The sequence below is a fragment of the Carex rostrata genome, chromosome 18 (assembly GCF_964058835.1).
Source record: "Carex rostrata chromosome 18, lpCarRost1.2, whole genome shotgun sequence".
Taxonomy (NCBI): Eukaryota; Viridiplantae; Streptophyta; class Magnoliopsida; order Poales; family Cyperaceae; genus Carex; species Carex rostrata.
Genome location: NC_135935.1, coordinates 4,182,947 through 4,206,998, shown reverse-complemented (window position 1 = coordinate 4,206,998; position 24,052 = coordinate 4,182,947). Strand labels below are relative to the sequence as shown.

At 34.8% G+C, this 24,052-nt stretch overlaps 1 long non-coding RNA gene across 2 annotated transcripts; it reads left to right on the top strand.

The window, feature by feature from the left end:
- The first annotated feature begins 20,244 nt into the window (after positions 1-20,244).
- Positions 20,245-23,775, top strand: LOC144569899 (uncharacterized). Of its 2 annotated transcripts, none has more exons than XR_013516177.1 (3): positions 20,245-22,377; positions 22,917-23,261; positions 23,627-23,775. It is a non-coding gene; the product is annotated as an uncharacterized LOC144569899 (long non-coding RNA). The 2 variants fall into 2 exon arrangements; XR_013516178.1 differs by lacking the exon at positions 23,627-23,775 and adding an exon at positions 23,349-23,566 and having other exon boundaries at positions 20,251-22,377; positions 22,917-23,100.
- The last annotated feature ends 277 nt before the right edge of the window (positions 23,776-24,052 follow it).

Below are 24,052 nucleotides of genomic sequence, written 5' to 3'. Positions count from 1 at the left end.
CGACATATCAAGGACCTCTTCTGGTTTCAATGCACTTGTTGAGCCTTAGGAAGACGGATCACTAGATGCTTTCTCGTCTGCAATCGTCTGCATAGCATCTGTAAGCCTACTCCGAAAACCCTCGCTCATGTAACCTCTAGATCCTAAGAAATGCGGATACTCGTTTTTGGCCTGATTCTCCTTTCCAATTTTGCTAGCAGTCTACAATTAATATGTCAAGACAATCATTGTAGGCCTTAATTATAAGAGTATTTGAATTCTTACTTAGAGATAAGGTAGGTGATCCGCAGAAATAAACATACCTCAAACTCCTCGGTCTCTCGATACTTGACAAATACCTCCCAGTCTTTTTCTTCCATATTTTGCTTGGCAAAATCGGGAGTCTCACCCGCGCGCCACACTTTAGTCATCTCGGTTCGCCACCTCCGGTGATAAGTAGCCATCTTCTGATAATAATAGTTCCTCACTTTTTCTTCCTCTTTTATACCCCATCTCAGCTGCCAAACAAATAGAAATCAAAATTTAGAGTTAGTTAATATCAAATGAAAGCTTGTGAACTTAGTACTACGTTATTTACCTTCAGTGTTTCCCATATTTTCAGCTTGTTCTCTTCTGGAACATCTTTCCACAATACGAAACTTATAGGAATATTCATTCTCACCAATATACCGAATTCCGTTGGAAAAGACGTTGTATCCGTAGTAACAACCGGCCTGTGAAACTTGTCAAGTTCCAGCTCTTTCCCTTTCTCGTTAAACTTCTCCTTAATTGCATTAGGCCCTCTTCCTCGTTTCTTAGCCGAGGCTGTCTGACTATTGCTTTCCATATCTGAATTTGCAAGTCCAAATAAATCCAAGTCCAAATAAATTCAAAGTCCAAATAAATCCAGACTAACTTCAAACCAATTCAAATTAAATCAACAAATAAATCCAAACCAATAATGTACCAACAATTACTAACAACATTTATTTTGGTACCAACAATTATAATCTATCAAATTTCTAACAATTTGGTACCCTAATCTATTAAATTGGTACCCTAATTAATAGATTAAATTGGTACCCTAATCTATTAATAGATTAAATTGGTACCCTAATCTATTCAATTGGTACCCTAATCTCAAATTGGTACCTCTTAAATTGGTACCCTAATCTATTAAATTTCTCAAATTGGTACCTCTTAAATTGGTACCCTAATCTATTAAATTGGTACCCGAATTATTTCTAAACAATTTCTAAACAATTCTTAATTTCTAAACAATCTCACAATTTGTATATGAACCCCTAAACTTTTAAAATTTCGCAAAATGGACCCTGTTAGTTCAAATCTGGTATAACACTCAAAATCGCACTTCTAAAATTTTGCATAATGGTCCCTGTTAGTTCAAAGTTTGGTATACACACAAAATCAGCACATTCATACCCTAATAAATCGAATTTATAGAAGAAGACTAACCCGAGATTGAGAGGGAGAGACGGAGCCGAATGTAGGCGGAGCACCGGCTAGGTCACGGTTTTGATTAGTCGATCACGGCTAGGTCACGGAGGAGGAGAGGGAACACTATCAGCAGTGTGGAGAGGGAGCGCGGCAAGGCGGAGCACGGCGGCTTGGAGAGGGTTTTGAGTTTTTGAGTGTTTATGTGTGTTGAGTGTTTTGAAAACTTAGAAGAAATTTAGAAATATAGAGGCGCCGGTTGGGGAGGGAAGGCTATCAGCATCGGTTCCTAGCTTAAGAACCGATGCTAATAGAAATCAAAATCGGTTCTTAAGCTAGGAACCGATGCTGATAGTGATATATATTTAAAAAAATGTGGATTACTATCAGCATCGGTTCCTAGCTTAGGAACCGATGCTGATAGTGCTTTTTGAATGTGTATGTCATTTTAAATATAAAAAAAATGATGTTTATGTGTTATTTTATATTTTTGTATTTTAAAATTTAAAAAAAAGGATTTTTATGTGTTCTTTTATATTTATGAATGTGTATGTTATTTTAAAATATTAAAAAAAGGAAGTTTATGTGTTATTTTATATTTTTGTATTTTAAAATTTAAAAAAAAGGATTTTTATGTGTTATTTTATATTTTTGAATATGTATGTCATTTTAAATATAAAAAAAAAATGTTTATGTGTTATTTTTTATTTTTGTATTTTATTTGTTTTTTTAAAATATAAAAAAACATGTTTATGTGTTATCAGCATCGGTTCTTCAGCTAGGAACGGATGCTGATAGTGTTATATATTTAAAATTGTGCGGATTACTATCAGCATCGGTTCTTAAGTTAGGAACCGATGCTGATAGTGCTATTTATTTAAAATTGTGCTTTTTATTTATGATGGTGTATGTTATTTTAAAATTTTAAAAAAATGATGTTTATGTGTGTGTTATTAGTTTAAAAATTATGATAGTACATAAGCTATTTTAAAAATTACTTATAATATAAAATAAAATAAGCTACTAAAATAATAACATTAAAAATTTAAAAATAAGCTAATAAATTACATATAACATGAAAAAAAATAAGCTACAAGAAGTGTTGAAGAATAACTTGCATGTTTCTCATCGTCGGGTGTTTCAATGCATTCTGAAAAAAAAAACCGGTACCTTTTTTGTCAGCAATATTAAAAATTATTAACTCACATTTTTATATTTTTTGACATACCAATATTAAATGTATGACATACCAATATTATGACTTGCCAATGGAAACTTCTTCAACCCATTCTCCTTCATCATGATCGATGCGCATATGACCTGTTTCATTATCCTCAGCGCCCGGTAGAGATGCCATGCCAGTAGAAAACGGTGGTATCTCATCAAAATGATCGTACGCTTCTTCGTCTTCCACATTATCAATCCCGATTATACGTCTTTTACCAGAGAGGACAACATGTCTTGAATGATCGGCGGGATCAGTTACGTAGAACACTTGCGTGGCTTGTCTTGCAAGTATAAATGGATCATCCTTATATCCAGCTTTACTGAAATCCACCAGAATAAAACCATCTTCGTCAATTTTAACCCCCCTACGGTTATCGACCCATTTACACATAAATAACGGGATATTAAATCTTATGTAATCGAGCTCCCAAATTTCTTCAATAAACCCGTAATATGACATCGATGCATGCGATGGTCCGGCACCTTTAGGATCTGACAAATCACTCGAAACAGCTACTAACGTCACTCCACTGTTTTGCACGGTACTCTTTGCATCTTGATTTCTTGTGTAAAATGTGTACCCGTTGATGTCATATCCTTGGAAGGTCCTCACGACATGAACTGGACCAAGAGCCAACAATTTGACAATTTCTTTAATGTTTTCTCCCTCCGGAGCTTGCATGACTCTACGTGTAAACCATCTTTCAAAAGTTTTATTGTGTTCGCCGATTAACCACTTGTTAGATTTCTTAGGATTCTGTTGCCGCAAGAGAGACATATGCTCGTCCCAAAAAGGATGAACGTCAGTGAGGTGTTGCAAAACATGAAAATGTGCTAGTGATATTGTTGTACTATCAGGCACGAATAATTTCGCACCGATTGTTCCTACCCCGTGAAGTCTACCCTCGTGCCGAGATTTAGGGATGCCGATGGCTTTGACATCATCCATATAATTAGTACAAAACTCAATAACCTCTTCGGCAGTGTAAGCTCTTACAATGCTGCCCTCAGGCCGATATCGGTTCCTGACATATCCCTTTAACAATCCCATGTATCTCTCGAACGGATACATGTACCGCAAGAAAACAGGTCCACACATCTTAATTTCTCTAATTAGGTGAACGATTAAATGAACCATGATGTAAAAAAAAGACGGCGGAAAATACATTTCAAGATGACAAAGAGTGACAACAACCTCCTTCTGTAGAGCATCTAGCGTATCAGGATCATTTACTTTGCAACAGATGGCGTTAAAGAAAAAGCAAAGCTTCGTAATGGTCTGCCTAACACACTTTGGCAATATGCCCCGAATTGCAACAGGAAGAAGCTGTGTCATTAAAACATGACAGTCGTGAGACTTCATTCCTGTCAATTTTAAATCATCCAGTGAAACTAGGTTTTTAAAATTCGAAGAATATCCAGATGGAACTTTGACACCATGAAGGCATTCCAGTAAGCTTTTTTTCTCTGCTTTCGATAGCGTATGCATTGCGGGTTTTAGATATGTACAAGTTTTTCCTTTTTCTCTTTCCTTCTCTGCTGGTTGTAGATCTGGCCTTATGTTCAAGAATTGCATGTCTTTCCGAGCATTGATACCGTCCTTAGTTTTACCCGGAATATTCAATAATGTTTCAACTATGCTATCACACACGTTTTTAACCACATGCATCACATCGAGACAGTGTCGAACCTCTAAGTGCTCCCAGTATGGTAAATCCCAGAATATTGACCTCTTCTTCCAACATATTTTCGGAGCCCCTTTCTTTCTCACCACCTTCTTTTTAAATTTACCTAATTGAACTTTCAAATCTTTTACTCGCGAATAAACTTGCTTACCGGTCAACGGGTAATTTGCTCTGGTATTCTCGGTCTTTCCATTGAATTCTTTTTTTCTCTTTCGGTGTGCGTGGTTGGCAGGAAGAAATCTACGATGACCCATGTACACATTTTTAGAGGAGTTGGGTAGCCACACATCGACTGTATCATCCAGGCAAACAGGGCACGCTTTCTCTCCTTTGACACTATAACCCGACAAATTTCCATAAGCCGGAAAATCATTAATGGTGCAGAAAAGCATGGCCCGTAAAGTGAATTTCTCCTTGCTGTATGCATCATACATTTGCACTCCGGGTTGCCATAATTCTTTTAAATCCTCAATCAATGGCGCTAGATATACATCTATGTCGTTCCCGGGCTGTTTGGGTCCTGATATGAGCAAGGTCAACATGATGTATTTGCGCTTCATACATAACCAAGGCGGAAGATTATAAATGCACAATAAAACCGGCCAACTGCTATGCTTGCTGCTCATGCTACTGTGCGGATTTATTCCATCTGCACTCAGCCCAAGCTTTAGATTTCTAGGGTCACGTCCGAATTCAGAAAACTCTCTGTCAATATTCCTCCACTGGGGAGAATCAGCGGGGTGCCGTAATTTCCCGTCTTTCTTCCGGTTTTCGGCATGCCAACGCAGTAATTTTGCATCTTTAGCATTTGAGAACAAACGTTTGAATCTCGGTTTTACGGGGAGGTACCACAATGCTTTTGCAGGAGGTCCTTTATTCGGTTTACAATCATCACTTTTATCACTGGCAATCTGCTTTGGTTTGTAACGTGATGCACCACATTTTGGACACTCGTGAAGGTCTTCATACTCATTTCGATATAATATACAATCATTTGGGCACGCGTGTATTCTTTGAACTCCCAAATCAACTGGGCACAATATTTTCTTCGCTTCGTAAATATTGGGTGGTATCTCGTTTCCTTCCGGAAGCATTTCTTTTAAAGTTTGTAATAGCTCAGTAAAACTTCTATCACTCCAACCGTTAGATGCTTTAAGGTTATACAATTTTAATACACCTTTCAATTTTGAAAATTTAGAACAACCAGGATACAATTCCTTATTAGAATCTTCGTACAAATTCTCAAACAAACAATACTGCTTATCATTATCAAAATCCTCTTCTATATCACGTAACATTTGATCAAAATTATCACATTTATCTACCACTATATCATCATTTTCTTCGGTATGATACTCCTGTTGCTCAGTACGAGTACCTACGTCGGTTTCCAATCCCCGTAAGTCATTCCCCTCATCCCCAACGGTATGGTATTCCTGATGCTCAGTACCAGTACCTATGTCGGTTGGAAAACTCTCACCATGCCATATCCAACACTTATATCCTTGCTTGAATCCACGACGGATTAAATGGCTCCTCACTTGGTTCGAGTTGGAAAATTTTTGACCATTGTTACAATCACGACAAGGACACGACATCATTGTACTCCCCTTATTCGCCATATCTTCCATAGCAACTCTGATAAATTCCTCGACACCTGTCGTATATTCATCCGATAGACGTGATGCTTCGTACATCCAACTGCGGTCCATCTGCAATTATAGTAGAACACAATTAATTTAGAACAAGCTTGGGGTACTAAATTATATTCATAGTAAGGCTTACATGGGGCCTGGTTACCATCCTATCCCACTCTTTGAATACTTCGTCTCAGTAGTGACCACTTGGTAGTCGTGTTTTAGTATTTAAGAAAATTTCGGCAGCATTTCCCCTTAGTTCCCCGAGTATTCGGGGAACTAATAAGGAGAAATGCTGCCGAAATTTTCTTAAATACTAAAACACGACTAACAAGTGGTCACATCCTAATTGAGACAAAGTATTCAAAGAGCAGTCCCAAAACGGGGACTATTCAAAATTAATCCCTAATGGATTAATTTTGAACGGGTATCATGACTTAAAGGCATTAATCATGCGGTTTTGGCTCTCAAGACAATACTCTAGCTACATACTTACTACAAATCTATTTAGTCTAGCTATCGAAATACACATTTATGCACAAAACTAATTAAACATGAGTTTTATGTGGTACTTACAACTTTTTTAGATGCCGTACCGAGTGAGATGAAGATCGCTGCACCAAATCTCTCAATAATAGCCTAACTACAAAATTAAACCATCGGAACCTAAATAAGAGATGTATATATATATAACATGGACTTAACTACGATGCTATATATGGGTTGCATAGGGCCTCCCGTGCTACGGCTCAATATTTGAGTTTTCAAAATACTCACGGTCGATCCGAACCGTTTATCTTGTTATCCGTATTAATATGTGTTTGGAGACCAAATTTTACATTTTTTGGAAATTTTTAACTATTTTTTTAGATTTATTGAAAATCGTTGTTTTTCATACAAATCTGGACCATAAAAAAGTAGTAAACAATTTCCAAAAAATGTCAAATTTGGTCTCCAAACACATATTAATACGGAGAACAAGATAAACGGTTCGGATCGACCGTGAGTATTTTGAAAACTCAAATATTGAGCCGTAGCACGGGAGGCCTCTATGCAACCCATAGCATATTAGCCAAATACTATATAACATATATATGATGCATGCTAGGGTATATATTGGTATATATCAAAAGCTCAAATATAGCATGCATGTGCAAATATAGTTATATCAAAAATTCATATATATCATGAATTTGCTCATCTTCACATATAAAGAAAAGCTTAAAATATAAAAAAGTATTAAAACCTAAAAGATAGATTAGGGTTTATAAAATGGGCCGAATTAGAACCTAAATTGTGCTAGATCTAACATCAAACTTGAGAAAAGAGATGATTAATCAATTAATGAACCTGAGAACGAAGAGTGAGATAGCTGATCAATGCCCAGTAAGATAGCTGCTGCGCCAAGCAATGGAGGAAGAAGAAAGAAAAATGATTCTGTGAAGAATCAGACTTCGGGATAAAGCTAAATATGAACTATCAGCATCGGTTCTAAGCTTAAAACCGATGCTGATACTTTACAATCAGAATCGGTTCTAATATTAAAACCGATGCTGATACTTTATAATCAGAATCGGTTCTAAACTTAGAACCGATGCTGATAGTATCAGCATCGGTTTTAAGCTTAGAACCGATGCTGATAGTGCATGTGCTGTGCTTTCATTAGCTTTTAGTATCGGTTTTAGTGATAGAACCGATTCAGGTAAGTATTAGTATCGGTTGGTTAGTACACCCGATCCAGATAAGCCGATCCTGATTCCTGTTTTTCCACTAGTGATTGTCAACTACATCGCATGAAAATTGAAAATTTCAAGAACTAAAGCTTCCTTTTATTTGTTTTTCCTTTTAGTTTGAATGAAAAAGAACTATTAGAGAGAGAAACGATGATAAAGAACTTTCTTTGTATCGTTGGTTTTTTTTTTTTTTTGCTTTATCTAATTTGTAGAGCTTTTCTCTCACTTCCCACAAATGCTTGTTTTTTTTTTTTGAAAGAAAATGCTCGTTTATTTAAATAATTAAAAAAACACACCAAATTGAGAAAGAAAATGTAATATATATAGTTAGCTAGGAACAAAATTCTAAAATTATTGGTTACTCAAAGATTGAGAGTTTGATTTTCTCTCACGATTTCATAACTTATGCAAAGTTTTTCAAAAAACAATAACATGCAACATTTTTTAAAGTTAAGTTTATAGATCTTGTTCATGAGTGTAATTTCAAACTTTACACATAGTTATGTAACATTTTTTTAATTTTTTTCTTTGAGAATGAAATGAACTAATATATAAAAATTTTAGTCTCATTTGCTTACACGATGATTGTTTTGTATCAGTGGCGAATTTGCTAAATGGGGATCAATCAATTGATCTCATTTATTATAAAATTCCTTTAAACTTGTTCCATAGATTATAATATTAAAGATAGAATTGTTATATAAAATTTAATATATGGACCCAAGGAGACGACGTAGACATGATATGACTAGATATAAAGAGTCCAAATTATCATCTTTCCTGATTTTCATTGCATTTGATATCCTTGAGTTTAATTCCCGAGCAATTTTAATTTATCCATCAATAAAAGAAAAAAAAAACGCACCAAGGAAAACGTGTAAAAGCTTATAAAAAGTTATAATCAATTAAGCTGGAGAAATATGAGACTGCACCCCTACAAGTTTGATGTCTTATATGTATTTTTTTTAAGAAAAATAGAGTCCTACTATTTTAAATCGGACCGTATAACTAAAAATGAATGTGCTTTATCTATACAAAGAATCATCTTGAATTCTAAATAGAATCAATATGACCAATGTATATTAAATTGTACAATCAGAATTTGAATAGTAACATTATACTTTTGTGGATACTGACTTGCAGCCCTAGTTATAGCCCGATTTTTTTAAGACAAGAGAGTGGATCTGGAGTGCACGCATCTAATCAATAACTATAAATTTGAATTATTTTTCTTGTCGGATAATACATCATCCAATAGTGTAATTATTCTGGATATTATTTTTTTGAAGAGGGTTCAAATGTCTCATTACTTCATGCTCTAATTGTATCTCAATATTTCATTTTTAATTTTAAAATTTAAACAAAAGATTTGAACTGCTCAATATGATATCCATGTTAAAATGTATTTAGAGATCAAATTTTATTTGGAGAACTTTTTACTGTTTTCTAAGATAAGTACATAATCATTGTTTTCTAAAAATAGTGATTTTGTACTTATCTTAAAAAATAATAATTTTTTTTTAAATATAAAATTTGATATCTAAGTAACATTAAATACATTTTAATGTGAATATCATGTTCAACAGTTTAGATCTTTTCTTTGAACTTTAAAATCGAAGATAAAGATGTTGGTATTGGATTTTTGGAGGTGCCAAAACCTGTTTAGGTTTAAGCTGCGAAAAGACCGTAAAACAAATTTTTTTACTTCTAACTCAAGCCGTGTATTAAAAGAGATATGCCGGAAAGACCAAATGTGAGTTCCTTCACAAGTCTTTCATTGCAAGGACCCTTTTAATTCTTTACAGATCTACTCCTTGATTGATTTCTAAAACTTTATCTACTTACCAATTAAATGGATTAATATAATATTTATACCTTGTTTTCAAATTCCAATTGGAATGTAGACCGAGCGAGAAGAGTGACTTAGGAAATTACTCGTCTCGGAGCATCAGACGTTTGATGCCTCTATCGATTATCTACCAGGACTGGACTAACCGGAGAGCGGTTTATTTCTTTTGCCAGAAATACCGTAAATCGGGATTTAGCAAAAACACTATTCACTGAGAAAAGATGAAAACACATAAACACAAACTTGCAGTTATTCAGATTCACTAATAAGCAAAACTGAAATACCGCAAAATTTGAGAAAACACTATTCATCGATCCCGCAAATATACTTCTCAACAACCCGCAAGATTATACGTGGATTAGGTATAACTTTCTTTTCTAACCCGAAACACTATTTGGGAGAGAAACCAAGAAAGAGAGAAAATACCGATTCGATTCGACACGAAACGATACGAGTGAATTAGTTGTTTCTCTCTCTACCCCTCCACCCTTATTTATAGGCATTTGTGGTGGTTGCCAAGTTATCAAAATACCCTCATGAATAGTAAGGAGGTTCCAACGTGAAAAAACCAAAATGCCCTCGGTGGATAAGGATGACACGTGAAAAGACCAAATTACCCTTGGCCCAAATTCAATTAACATATATATAATTATTCTGAACAATTATATTTCTTGCAGTTGTTGTTTCGGTAACTTTTATACAATGTACCTTGTACCTTTATAAATTAACCTTTTGTTTTTGCTTTGTCATTTTTACATGACATTTATAATTTAATTATATCACATATAATTAATTATAACCATCTTATTATTAATCATAATCAATTTATAATTAATCAATAAGATTATCCGAGTAGCTCTTATACGGTGTGACCTAATAGGATCTGTGTTATGTTGGTAAATAGAATTAAAAACTGTTTTAACTTCTATAATCATGAGAGGCATCTGGCAGAATGCATCATGACCATCCAATTTGCACAGATGATGTTGTACTGTACAATATCACGATCCAGTAAACTATTTTACTTGTGTTAATTCTTTCGTCTCATAGTTATCATATCAGTTTCAAGGGATGTGTGTGTTATTCTTGCAAACTTAATCTTTTTTTTATCTTGAGCAGATTATCAAATATAATTATTCTTGTAATTATACCGCTAGCAGATAATCTTACTCTATCAAGGGGCCCAGTGATACTATAACTCGTACATAAATACGAGGGATAATAGTACTTTTGGTAAACCATCACTTCCTCAGCATAAGCTATGTTTACCGAAGAGCTACCGTAATAGCTACTTTTTACGGATAGCGTTAGGTAACAATCACACATACACATATCTTAGTAGGAAAGATAAATACCTCATACTGTAGAACTTAACACTGAAGGAAAACATTAATGACACGAACACAATTCTATTAAATGTTTCATTCGGGGTCTGTCAAATATCATGTTCGTGGAACATGTATCTATGTGATTAAAATGACATCTCTTGTCAGTGGTTTGTAAAACTTAACCACTTTGAATCCACATACTAACCTTGTAGTGGTTAATTAGTACCGACAGATTCATTGAAAATAAAAAGTGCTATACATGATTATTTACAAAGCCACCCTCTAATTAATTACACAAACTCAGTATTTTTTAAATAAATCTCTGAAATTACAATGTGAAGAGGACAGCAATAAAAATTGAGAACGCAGAAGCACAGTTACTTCCTGGCGGACTAAAGTTTTTAGATGACAGTGAGCCACTGTTGAACTGCGTGATAGTGTCATGCTGGAGTTGGTCGACGCTGTTGGCGTGTCCGCCAAACGTCCTCCTATTCCTCTCCCGCCATAAAGCCCACGCACCTGCTGCCCACGTTGCATCCCATTTAACGACTGTCACCGTATTAAGCAGTGCTCTGGTAGATAACCATAATTCTATCACCGTATGGTCCGGTCCAGTGATCCTTGTAATTGGGTACTTCTCTTCTAATTACTCAGTTTCTATTTCATGAATTCGTTCACTGTACAGTGTTAGATTTTTAGCTAACTACACTTGCAGTTGATGCTGTGATAATTCTCTATGCAAATTTGAATTTGGAGTAATAGTTAATATATTGATTTGCTATAACACAGTCTGAGATTGAGCAGTGCCCGCACAAAATTAGCTTCTATGTCCCCAATGATAAGGTGCAGGAAATAACAAAATCTCTTTCGGCACGCTTGGAAGAACAGGAGGTATGGTTAACTATTCACAAATGATATGTATTGCATTTCATATTTTCCAGAATTGTGCTTTTGCATGTCTAGCGAACAAATGTGTCCATGCACCCTTTATGGCATATTATATGCGGAATGGATTGAATTGCTTGATATCATTAGTCATTTATCGTTTACGCATCTAGAGGATAAACTTAGTTGGAGATGGGATGCAAATGGAAAATTTACAGTCAAGTCCTTGTATAAATTCTTGAATTATAGAGGGGTCAAACTCAAACATACGATGCTTTGGTGGATAGTACCAATACCTCTCAAGATTAGAGTCTTTATGTGGTTAACTCATAAAAATAGAATTTTGACCACGGATAATTTGTTGAAAAAAGGTTGGCAGGGCAACACTATATGTCAATTCTGTAATCAGCCGGAATCCATTAACCATTTGTTTGTTACATGTGCATTTACTAAACAAATATGGTTTTTCATGGGGTCATGTCAATCTGCTAGTATATTGTGGACTAAATTTTCTGATATTGTCCATTTTGCTAAACAGTTACCTAAACATCAAAGAGCTGCCTTGTTGCTTGTTTGTAGTGCGGTTTGTTGGACACTTTGGAAACATCGCAACGAACTCTGCTTTGAAACAGGTAAGAAAAAATCACCACGACATATCATTCTTCTAATTATCTCCCTTGTGCATTATTGGACAGGTCAGGTCAAACCTCCAGTACAGGACTGTCTGTCTCTCTGGCTGCCGGTGGACACGGAGGCTATTCCAATCTCTAGTTGGCATCCAGATGATCACTCCATGGAGCAGCAGACGACATCATCACCTGAGCAATATGGAACACCATCCCCTGTTGAGATTGAGCTCCCGATGGTTCTTTATGAAGAAGCTGCGCAATAGATGGCAGACTCTGGTTCTAATGGCCAATTTTGATTTAGCTAAAATTTACCCCAGCCCTTGGTGGCTTGTTGTCAGGCCCTTCTTGTGGCTTAGAGTTATAAAGTTAGATTTTATATTGCTAGTTTTATATGCAGTTTATCTTGTGGATTGCGTTTATCGCTGTTATTGGGCTCTCTTTTATTGCGGATATTAGGTAATGAACACATGATGCTGTAAATTAACTTTTTCTTGAATGAAAAGGGCTTCGGCCTCTCTTATAAAAAAAAAATGTGTCCATGCACTACACCTTTAAGCATGATCCAAATAAGGATGGTTTGAAATTATCTTTGAATTCTTCTTTTGTTTGTAGGATGGTTATGCTTGTCTTCTTGGAAGTCAAAACCATGTATTAATTCACTGATGTTATCCACCCAGAAACATCAATATGATATGATCTGTTTGTTTTTAGGTCAATCACTAACGTCATTCAGAAGTGGGGAAATTTGTTGAGTTTCACCTTCTTTTGTTTGTAGGATGAGTATTGTTCATATGAAAATCATGAAAACCTTGTTTGTTATGCATTGTTCGCTATACCTCAGTCTAATTTTCATACGGACAGAAACACAATTCATGAAATATTTTAGGTTTATGTAGGATTTAGCAAATATGCTATAAGGCTTATTTCTCTCTCTTTTTTTAATTACAGATGGCGTAGGCATCCACAACAAAGTGCAGGTAGTCCTTCAAAATATCTAATAAAAATATTTTGTAATCACTTTATTGTGTATATAAGCCAATTACATGAATAAATATTTTCACTTATATGCTTTTGTATCTTTTGCATACTTACAATGAATATATTTGCTAATTAAATTATATTTTGTTTTACTGTTTGCTTTCTCGAATTGTAAACTAAATTGCATTCGCAAAGTTGTACCAACATAATTTACAAGTTTTCAAGTCCGTATATAGTGAGTAGTAGTATACGGACCCATGGAATGAGGTTAGAATTGGAATATTGTTGGTGAAATCTGGTAATTTAAAAGTTTGGTGTAATTCTGGTGATATCTGGGGTATAATTGAAAAATTGAGTTTTTGGTGATTTAAGGTTGCATTTCACCTAAGCAGTATGCTATGGTGCTGGTACAGTGTATGGGTGATGGGTGATGGTAAGTTCTATACAGAAGCGACTGTACAGTTCTGATTTTGAGCTTTCATGAAAATGTTTTTATTTCTGTTTACTCTATCTTCATGTTGGGTTTTATATTTAGTTTGGATAAGTAGCTGTTTATTTTTGTGCTTTTTTGCGGTTAATTCGAAGCAACTCGTACCATTGTACTGGTATGGTACGATTCTTGCCTTTTCATTTTCTATTCTCTCTTTTAAAATCTTCATTATAAATTCGATAGGAAGTGAGAAATTTGTAGAACTAAATCAGTTAAATCTTATTTTTTTCATCTTCAAATTTTAATTGTAAAATTACAACTCAATTTAACTCAATCTATTTACTTTGTTTTCACAACCTTTAAACAGTATGGTGTGGTGTTAGTTCTAATGTACCAGCATAGTATGGTGCTTGCATATCAATACAATGTGTACCAATATGGTATGACGTCTCAGGTATCATGCCTTTCCTGGAGTTTAAGAGGATTGGATTGCATAAAACACAGGTACTATTCAATTCTTTAACCCCATAGAAATTACCAATCAGTGAGGATTAGAGGGCATAATCGGATGTTATGAATATATGGTTGTTACTGGCACTAAACCCTGGTTTTGAATGTGTCTATATATCTCGTCTTGCTAACTGTGAAGCGAATGCATTGGCCAGGGCAGCACGAATAAATCAGAACTCATGTGAAGGATGTACTTACCCAGCATTGTTACCAATTTAACCTTCCACCACACCTGATTCACATATTTTTCTTTATTTGTAGCAATAATTCATCTCTGGTCTGCACTTTTTGATTCCACCCTTCTTTTTTATGTTTCATGTGGATTGTATATATCATCCTGCTGTTCAGTTTCAAGTCTAGGTGTTTTTGCATTTTGCGAGAGTATTATGTATGTATAATTCTCAGTTATGTATAGTTCTCACTTTATGTTTTTTGTAAAATTGGATCTGGTCCATCTTATATGGGGGGAAGGGTTACAATAGCTGCGAAGCTATATTTGGAGTTTACAGGGTGTATAAGAGGCCCAGGACAGTTGTCATACTTGCTGGTACAACTACTGGCACATGACTTGGTACATATCCTGCTACATGGGGATTACTTATCCTGGTACAAGGTGAATCTCACATTTATTTTTAGGTGAAGTGAAAACTGCTGCAACGTTATATGCTCCCTGATGCGCCTACTGGTAGGAGATCTTAGTAGCATCCACACTGCAGAGGCTGATGTCAGGTCTCTCATAGCTTTATATTCTGAAGTTGTAAGTGCCATTAAAACAGCTTTATAGTTTTTTTTTTTAATTATTGTAAGTTTTCCCCTTGGACTCGAAGGTCTTGCAAGTTGGGTTAAATTAGGATGGTCAATACTCCTAGGGAAGGCAAGTTTGTGTTCAGGTTGAATTTCATATCTCGGGTGATTCATATCAGATCAATTTGAACTTTGGGTTTAGTCACTGTCAAGTTTGTAATTTCGGTTGGTTCATCTCCTTTTTGGGTTTTTAGGCTTCCTTTGGCTCAGGTTGTGTTCTGGTAAATATATTGTCATAACAGAATTGGGTGGGAGATATTAACAAACAAAGAACAAGAAAGGAATTATTTGGGAGAAGAAGTGAAGTTATTTCCTTATTATCAAACACCTGTTGGTCAATGTCAGGTGTTAGATTGGTTTTAATAGCTATTAATTAGGTTCCTTTGGGTTTTTTTATCAAAATTTTGCTGGGTGGGGTTGTGTTCAGATTGATATTTTGTGTAAGGCAAATGTTGCCACGTTAATTAACAGGGAATTTGTTCTTCTTATTAGGGAAGAAATGCTGATTCTCTGGCCCAATTCTGCTTCTGTTTGTCAACATGTTTAAGAAATCACAAGAAGAGAATGCTAAGTTTGTTGAAGCTGAAAAAAAGAAAATGAAAAAGGGAGGTTATGAAGGAAAACGACAAAGCTTTGGCAATAAAGGTTTGGTTGAGGTTGGTCATGTTGAAAAGAGGTTGCTTGAGGTTGGTCATGTTTCAACACTTGAGGTTGGTCATGTAGATTGAAATCTTCTTACCCGTAGTTACAAAATAAAATTGTCCCCCAAATGTTGAAACATGACCAACCTCAATCAAACAAACGACAGCGCTTTGTCCCCACAAATGTTGAAAAGAGGTCTGTCCCCCAAAGAAAAATAGAGTCCTACTATTTTAAATCGGACCGTATAACTAAAAATGAATGTGCTTTATCTATACAAAGAATCATCTTGAATTCTAAATAGAATCAATATGACCAATGTATATTAAATTGTACAATCAGAATTTGAATAGTAACATTATACTTTTGTGGATACTGACTTGCAGCCCTAGTTATAGCCCGATTTTTTTAAGACAAGAGAGTGGATCTGGAGTGCACGCATCTAATCAATAACTATAAATTTGAATTATTTTTCTTGTCGGATAATACATCATCCAATAGTGTAATTATTCTGGATATTATTTTTTTGAAGAGGGTTCAAATGTCTCATTACTTCATGCTCTAATTGTATCTCAATATTTCATTTTTAATTTTAAAATTTAAACAAAAGATTTGAACTGCTCAATATGATATCCATGTTAAAATGTATTTAGAGATCAAATTTTATTTGGAGAACTTTTTACTGTTTTCTAAGATAAGTACATAATCATTGTTTTCTAAAAATAGTGATTTTGTACTTATCTTAAAAAATAATAATTTTTTTTTAAATATAAAATTTGATATCTAAGTAACATTAAATACATTTTAATGTGAATATCATGTTCAACAGTTTAGATCTTTTCTTTGAACTTTAAAATCGAAGATAAAGATGTTGGTATTGGATTTTTGGAGGTGCCAAAACCTGTTTAGGTTTAAGCTGCGAAAAGACCGTAAAACAAATTTTTTTACTTCTAACTCAAGCCGTGTATTAAAAGAGATATGCCGGAAAGACCAAATGTGAGTTCCTTCACAAGTCTTTCATTGCAAGGACCCTTTTAATTCTTTACAGATCTACTCCTTGATTGATTTCTAAAACTTTATCTACTTACCAATTAAATGGATTAATATAATATTTATACCTTGTTTTCAAATTCCAATTGGAATGTAGACCGAGCGAGAAGAGTGACTTAGGAAATTACTCGTCTCGGAGCATCAGACGTTTGATGCCTCTATCGATTATCTACCAGGACTGGACTAACCGGAGAGCGGTTTATTTCTTTTGCCAGAAATACCGTAAATCGGGATTTAGCAAAAACACTATTCACTGAGAAAAGATGAAAACACATAAACACAAACTTGCAGTTATTCAGATTCACTAATAAGCAAAACTGAAATACCGCAAAATTTGAGAAAACACTATTCATCGATCCCGCAAATATACTTCTCAACAACCCGCAAGATTATACGTGGATTAGGTATAACTTTCTTTTCTAACCCGAAACACTATTTGGGAGAGAAACCAAGAAAGAGAGAAAATACCGATTCGATTCGACACGAAACGATACGAGTGAATTAGTTGTTTCTCTCTCTACCCCTCCACCCTTATTTATAGGCATTTGTGGTGGTTGCCAAGTTATCAAAATACCCTCATGAATAGTAAGGAGGTTCCAACGTGAAAAAACCAAAATGCCCTCGGTGGATAAGGATGACACGTGAAAAGACCAAATTACCCTTGGCCCAAATTCAATTAACATATATATAATTATTCTGAACAATTATATTTCTTGCAGTTGTTGTTTCGGTAACTTTTATACAATGTACCTTGTACCTTTATAAATTAACCTTTTGTTTTTGCTTTGTCATTTTTACATGACATTTATAATTTAATTATATCACATATAATTAATTATAACCATCTTATTATTAATCATAATCAATTTATAATTAATCAATAAGATTATCCGAGTAGCTCTTATACGGTGTGACCTAATAGGATCTGTGTTATGTTGGTAAATAGAATTAAAAACTGTTTTAACTTCTATAATCATGAGAGGCATCTGGCAGAATGCATCATGACCATCCAATTTGCACAGATGATGTTGTACTGTACAATATCACGATCCAGTAAACTATTTTACTTGTGTTAATTCTTTCGTCTCATAGTTATCATATCAGTTTCAAGGGATGTGTGTGTTATTCTTGCAAACTTAATCTTTTTTTTATCTTGAGCAGATTATCAAATATAATTATTCTTGTAATTATACCGCTAGCAGATAATCTTACTCTATCAAGGGGCCCAGTGATACTATAACTCGTACATAAATACGAGGGATAATAGTACTTTTGGTAAACCATCACTTCCTCAGCATAAGCTATGTTTACCGAAGAGCTACCGTAATAGCTACTTTTTACGGATAGCGTTAGGTAACAATCACACATACACATATCTTAGTAGGAAAGATAAATACCTCATACTGTAGAACTTAACACTGAAGGAAAACATTAATGACACGAACACAATTCTATTAAATGTTTCATTCGGGGTCTGTCAAATATCATGTTCGTGGAACATGTATCTATGTGATTAAAATGACATCTCTTGTCAGTGGTTTGTAAAACTTAACCACTTTGAATCCACATACTAACCTTGTAGTGGTTAATTAGTACCGACAGATTCATTGAAAATAAAAAGTGCTATACATGATTATTTACAAAGCCACCCTCTAATTAATTACACAAACTCAGTATTTTTTAAATAAATCTCTGAAATTACAATGTGAAGAGGACAGCAATAAAAATTGAGAACGCAGAAGCACAGTTACTTCCTGGCGGACTAAAGTTTTTAGATGACAGTGAGCCACTGTTGAACTGCGTGATAGTGTCATGCTGGAGTTGGTCGACGCTGTTGGCGTGTCCGCCAAACGTCCTCCTATTCCTCTCCCGCCATAAAGCCCACGCACCTGCTGCCCACGTTGCATCCCATTTAACGACTGTCACCGTATTAAGCAGTGCTCTGGTAGATAACCATAATTCTATCACCGTATGGTCCGGTCCAGTGATCCTTGTAATTGGGTACTTCTCTTCTAATTACTCAGTTTCTATTTCATGAATTCGTTCACTGTACAGTGTTAGATTTTTAGCTAACTACACTTGCAGTTGATGCTGTGATAATTCTCTATGCAAATTTGAATTTGGAGTAATAGTTAATATATTGATTTGCTATAACACAGTCTGAGATTGAGCAGTGCCCGCACAAAATTAGCTTCTATGTCCCCAATGATAAGGTGCAGGAAATAACAAAATCTCTTTCGGCACGCTTGGAAGAACAGGAGGTATGGTTAACTATTCACAAATGATATGTATTGCATTTCATATTTTCCAGAATTGTGCTTTTGCATGTCTAGCGAACAAATGTGTCCATGCACCCTTTATGGCATATTATATGCGGAATGGATTGAATTGCTTGATATCATTAGTCATTTATCGTTTACGCATCTAGAGGATAAACTTAGTTGGAGATGGGATGCAAATGGAAAATTTACAGTCAAGTCCTTGTATAAATTCTTGAATTATAGAGGGGTCAAACTCAAACATACGATGCTTTGGTGGATAGTACCAATACCTCTCAAGATTAGAGTCTTTATGTGGTTAACTCATAAAAATAGAATTTTGACCACGGATAATTTGTTGAAAAAAGGTTGGCAGGGCAACACTATATGTCAATTCTGTAATCAGCCGGAATCCATTAACCATTTGTTTGTTACATGTGCATTTACTAAACAAATATGGTTTTTCATGGGGTCATGTCAATCTGCTAGTATATTGTGGACTAAATTTTCTGATATTGTCCATTTTGCTAAACAGTTACCTAAACATCAAAGAGCTGCCTTGTTGCTTGTTTGTAGTGCGGTTTGTTGGACACTTTGGAAACATCGCAACGAACTCTGCTTTGAAACAGGTAAGAAAAAATCACCACGACATATCATTCTTCTAATTATCTCCCTTGTGCATTATTGGACAGGTCAGGTCAAACCTCCAGTACAGGACTGTCTGTCTCTCTGGCTGCCGGTGGACACGGAGGCTATTCCAATCTCTAGTTGGCATCCAGATGATCACTCCATGGAGCAGCAGACGACATCATCACCTGAGCAATATGGAACACCATCCCCTGTTGAGATTGAGCTCCCGATGGTTCTTTATGAAGAAGCTGCGCAATAGATGGCAGACTCTGGTTCTAATGGCCAATTTTGATTTAGCTAAAATTTACCCCAGCCCTTGGTGGCTTGTTGTCAGGCCCTTCTTGTGGCTTAGAGTTATAAAGTTAGATTTTATATTGCTAGTTTTATATGCAGTTTATCTTGTGGATTGCGTTTATCGCTGTTATTGGGCTCTCTTTTATTGCGGATATTAGGTAATGAACACATGATGCTGTAAATTAACTTTTTCTTGAATGAAAAGGGCTTCGGCCTCTCTTATAAAAAAAAAATGTGTCCATGCACTACACCTTTAAGCATGATCCAAATAAGGATGGTTTGAAATTATCTTTGAATTCTTCTTTTGTTTGTAGGATGGTTATGCTTGTCTTCTTGGAAGTCAAAACCATGTATTAATTCACTGATGTTATCCACCCAGAAACATCAATATGATATGATCTGTTTGTTTTTAGGTCAATCACTAACGTCATTCAGAAGTGGGGAAATTTGTTGAGTTTCACCTTCTTTTGTTTGTAGGATGAGTATTGTTCATATGAAAATCATGAAAACCTTGTTTGTTATGCATTGTTCGCTATACCTCAGTCTAATTTTCATACGGACAGAAACACAATTCATGAAATATTTTAGGTTTATGTAGGATTTAGCAAATATGCTATAAGGCTTATTTCTCTCTCTTTTTTTAATTACAGATGGCGTAGGCATCCACAACAAAGTGCAGGTAGTCCTTCAAAATATCTAATAAAAATATTTTGTAATCACTTTATTGTGTATATAAGCCAATTACATGAATAAATATTTTCACTTATATGCTTTTGTATCTTTTGCATACTTACAATGAATATATTTGCTAATTAAATTATATTTTGTTTTACTGTTTGCTTTCTCGAATTGTAAACTAAATTGCATTCGCAAAGTTGTACCAACATAATTTACAAGTTTTCAAGTCCGTATATAGTGAGTAGTAGTATACGGACCCATGGAATGAGGTTAGAATTGGAATATTGTTGGTGAAATCTGGTAATTTAAAAGTTTGGTGTAATTCTGGTGATATCTGGGGTATAATTGAAAAATTGAGTTTTTGGTGATTTAAGGTTGCATTTCACCTAAGCAGTATGCTATGGTGCTGGTACAGTGTATGGGTGATGGGTGATGGTAAGTTCTATACAGAAGCGACTGTACAGTTCTGATTTTGAGCTTTCATGAAAATGTTTTTATTTCTGTTTACTCTATCTTCATGTTGGGTTTTATATTTAGTTTGGATAAGTAGCTGTTTATTTTTGTGCTTTTTTGCGGTTAATTCGAAGCAACTCGTACCATTGTACTGGTATGGTACGATTCTTGCCTTTTCATTTTCTATTCTCTCTTTTAAAATCTTCATTATAAATTCGATAGGAAGTGAGAAATTTGTAGAACTAAATCAGTTAAATCTTATTTTTTTCATCTTCAAATTTTAATTGTAAAATTACAACTCAATTTAACTCAATCTATTTACTTTGTTTTCACAACCTTTAAACAGTATGGTGTGGTGTTAGTTCTAATGTACCAGCATAGTATGGTGCTTGCATATCAATACAATGTGTACCAATATGGTATGACGTCTCAGGTATCATGCCTTTCCTGGAGTTTAAGAGGATTGGATTGCATAAAACACAGGTACTATTCAATTCTTTAACCCCATAGAAATTACCAATCAGTGAGGATTAGAGGGCATAATCGGATGTTATGAATATATGGTTGTTACTGGCACTAAACCCTGGTTTTGAATGTGTCTATATATCTCGTCTTGCTAACTGTGAAGCGAATGCATTGGCCAGGGCAGCACGAATAAATCAGAACTCATGTGAAGGATGTACTTACCCAGCATTGTTACCAATTTAACCTTCCACCACACCTGATTCTCATATTTTTCTTTATTTGTAGCAATAATTCATCTCTGGTCTGCACTTTTTGATTCCACCCTTCTTTTTTATGTTTCATGTGGATTGTATATATCATCCTGCTGTTCAGTTTCAAGTCTAGGTGTTTTTGCATTTTGCGAGAGTATTATGTATGTATAATTCTCAGTTATGTATAGTTCTCACTTTATGTTTTTTGTAAAATTGGATCTGGTCCATCTTATATGGGGGGAAGGGTTACAATAGCTGCGAAGCTATATTTGGAGTTTACAGGGTGTATAAGAGGCCCAGGACAGTTGTCATACTTGCTGGTACAACTACTGGCACATGACTTGGTACATATCCTGCTACATGGGGATTACTTATCCTGGTACAAGGTGAATCTCACATTTATTTTTAGGTGAAGTGAAAACTGCTGCAACGTTATATGCTCCCTGATGCGCCTACTGGTAGGAGATCTTAGTAGCATCCACACTGCAGAGGCTGATGTCAGGTCTCTCATAGCTTTATATTCTGAAGTTGTAAGTGCCATTAAAACAGCTTTATAGTTTTTTTTTTTAATTATTGTAAGTTTTCCCCTTGGACTCGAAGGTCTTGCAAGTTGGGTTAAATTAGGATGGTCAATACTCCTAGGGAAGGCAAGTTTGTGTTCAGGTTGAATTTCATATCTCGGGTGATTCATATCAGATCAATTTGAACTTTGGGTTTAGTCACTGTCAAGTTTGTAATTTCGGTTGGTTCATCTCCTTTTTGGGTTTTTAGGCTTCCTTTGGCTCAGGTTGTGTTCTGGTAAATATATTGTCATAACAGAATTGGGTGGGAGATATTAACAAACAAAGAACAAGAAAGGAATTATTTGGGAGAAGAAGTGAAGTTATTTCCTTATTATCAAACACCTGTTGGTCAATGTCAGGTGTTAGATTGGTTTTAATAGCTATTAATTAGGTTCCTTTGGGTTTTTTTATCAAAATTTTGCTGGGTGGGGTTGTGTTCAGATTGATATTTTGTGTAAGGCAAATGTTGCCACGTTAATTAACAGGGAATTTGTTCTTCTTATTAGGGAAGAAATGCTGATTCTCTGGCCCAATTCTGCTTCTGTTTGTCAACATGTTTAAGAAATCACAAGAAGAGAATGCTAAGTTTGTTGAAGCTGAAAAAAAGAAAATGAAAAAGGGAGGTTATGAAGGAAAACGACAAAGCTTTGGCAATAAAGGTTTGGTTGAGGTTGGTCATGTTGAAAAGAGGTTGCTTGAGGTTGGTCATGTTTCAACACTTGAGGTTGGTCATGTAGATTGAAATCTTCTTACCCGTAGTTACAAAATAAAATTGTCCCCCAAATGTTGAAACATGACCAACCTCAATCAAACAAACGACAGCGCTTTGTCCCCACAAATGTTGAAAAGAGGTCTGTCCCCCAAATAAAATTGTCCCCCAAATATTCAATTTTAGTTTGATTTGCATACTCATAATTATCAAGCCAAACTGAAAGTAGGCCTTTCTGTAACTACAGGCAAGAAGATTTCAACCTACAGTTGATGGATTGAACTCGAGAGTAGCTGATGATACCATGCAATTCTTTTTCGACAATCTCCACGAAGGATTACAAAAAACATATATCAGACATAATTTATTTGTTTGAATGTATTTCAATATAATGTTTCGAATGTAAAGGGATAGATATTCACTCTTATAAATATATTTTCTTCTTTATCTAAATATTTATTTAGTCATATATCTAATCACATCACTTATTTGTTTGATTGTTTTCAGTGCTTGGTGAAGCCACCGTTTAAAGAAAGAACCGAAAGAACCGAACCAATCGATCTTGTTTTGCATAGTAACATTTGCGCAGTTGAATGTGCAGAATATAACAATTTTGTAAAGTAAATTTGGGTTTAATTTGAACATTTTACAATGTAATATCTATATTTATTTTACTTCTGCTTTTGTAATTTAGACACATCTTATACACATCTTATGTCCTTAAAAATGAAAAAGTTTCATAACTGAGAAATTGAATAAAAAAGAAAATATAGTTTCCAAAAAATAGAAAGTGAAGAGCTCATAGTTAGCAACATGTCATTTTAATTTTAAAATTACAATAAAATCATACTAACAATTCAAATAGCAGGAATGCAGGATAGGAGGCAATTACTGACACTTATTAAAAATATGTCATATAATACTTCATTAATA